This window comes from Octodon degus, unplaced genomic scaffold (genome assembly GCF_000260255.1).
Source record: "Octodon degus isolate 3935 unplaced genomic scaffold, OctDeg1.0 scaffold00119, whole genome shotgun sequence".
NCBI lineage: Eukaryota > Metazoa > Chordata > Mammalia > Rodentia > Octodontidae > Octodon > Octodon degus.
In genome coordinates this window covers 1,330,652-1,332,667 of record NW_004524695.1, presented here as the reverse complement: position 1 = coordinate 1,332,667, position 2,016 = coordinate 1,330,652, and positions in this window count along the sequence as shown.

Genomic DNA, 2,016 nt, shown 5'->3' with positions numbered 1-2,016 from the left:
CACTTTGAGTTCTGGAAAACATGTGCTATATAATAGACATTTATGTTAGTATTGCAGCACACTGTAAAATGTTTATTTCTTACTGTAGGTAATACTACTGAAAGATTAGACTGGTCTCTACTATGTACACTTTTGTATTGTTTTATTTCTATTAATCATCCCTCTGCTATGTAGATCCTCAGTGCTTTTGTTTAGTCTTTCAAAAAGGGAAAACTAGAAAATGATTACTTAATCATGCAATCACTTGCATTATCCCATGGGATTAATGGGCAGACAAGTCTATTTCTCCTGGTGTGGGCACTTCCTCTGCACTTGGATCAAACCTGCTCCATCATCCAGTTTGGAGACTGACTCCAGGTTCCCATGGTGAGATGACCGGAACTGCCAAGGAAGCTTAGGACACCCTGTCATTAGGTGTAATAAAAGAAAGTTTTAGACTGACGTCTCCACATGAACTATCACTGCAGGCTTGAAATGAGAAATGTGTTTGTCTGCCATTGATCTTGTATGGTAATGGCAGAGACCAGGTGATTGAGTAGTCACTTCCCAATGATTACCAAAAGCCAAACCATCACAGGCAGCAAATATTCTTCTCTGGGAGATGTAACAGCATCCCAAAGGCAAGATAATGTTATTCTTAGAGATAGCAGACAAGAGGAAATCCACCTAAACCAAGGCTCTGATTGCAGGTTCATTTAGAAGTGAAGCTGGAGGACTTTTTGTAATAGTTCAAGTAATAGCCCTGGATGATTCTTCAGACACTGACTCAGCAGAGACTGGCACAGTGGGCCTGTGGCCAACTCGTAGAGGTCAGTGACTCTTTCTTGTATGGTCTCGGTTGAACATACTGGATGAGCAATTTCTGAGAAAACTGAGCCCACAAAGTGAATCTTAAACCAAGTGGCACTTGTATACCTTCTTACATTGAAGGACAAAGTGCAATCAAGCCCATTAATGCAAACCCTGAAAGCCTGGTGACAAATTCACTGTGACCTGGTTATAAATACAACAGCCCATCTAAGCAACATTGCTAGATAGCACTCTAGTACTAAACTAAGCCTTAAGAGAATCAGATACATAATACTGCTAAAAATAGATAAGCTGAAGAGGAGCCTGCCAAGGTAACTGAAAGAAATGGAAATATTTTACTCAAATGCTGTGGTGCAGTATCTGTCCAGAGTTTTTTTCTGAGACTGTGGCTGGTGTTTCAGTCTGTGGAGTCCATTCCGTGCTATACAGCTGTAATAGCCCAACCACTCAAGAGGTTGAGGCTGGAAGATTGCAAGTTCCAGGCCAGCCTGGACAATATGGTGAAATTCTGACTCAAAATACAAATAAAAAAGGCTGGATTGTAGCTCAGTAGCAGAGCTCCCCTGGGTTCAATCTCCAGTACCGGGGAGGTGGTAGAAGCAGAGGTGGGAAGATAAAAACTTATGGCTTTATTCTCTCTCTCTCTCTCTCTCTCTCTCTCTCTCTCTCTCTCTCTCTCTCTCCCCCCAAAAGCAGGCCACCTGCAGGGATCCATCACCTGGCCATTCCTTATCATTGGCCTTGTGGTGGTTCTCGGTCTTCTTGGGCAGCAGCACGGCCTTCATGTTGGGCAGCTCACAGCCCTGCGCAATCGTCACCTTGCCCAGCAGCTTGTTGAGCTCCTCGTCGTTGCGGATGGCCAGCTGGGCACGGCCGCCAGGTAAACCAGGCTCAGTGCAGTCGCCCTTGCAGAACAGCTGGTGTACTCAGGGATGTGTAGCCGGATGCAGGAAGTATTGGCTTAGGCACCAGTCTGGCTGTAAAGTACCATTTAATGCACAGGAAAAAATGGAAATGAGAGGTGAACTAAGGATTTTCTATGTGATTGAAATATACAATGTGTTTCAATTTTGAAAAATCATAGTAGAAAATACATTGCATAAATTTGTTTCAAAATCTGCCCTCTTGCTTGGAAAACACTTATCACATTACTTTTACCACTTTTTAAGCAGGTCTGGAAATTCTTTCACACTAGTGTCTCTAGTT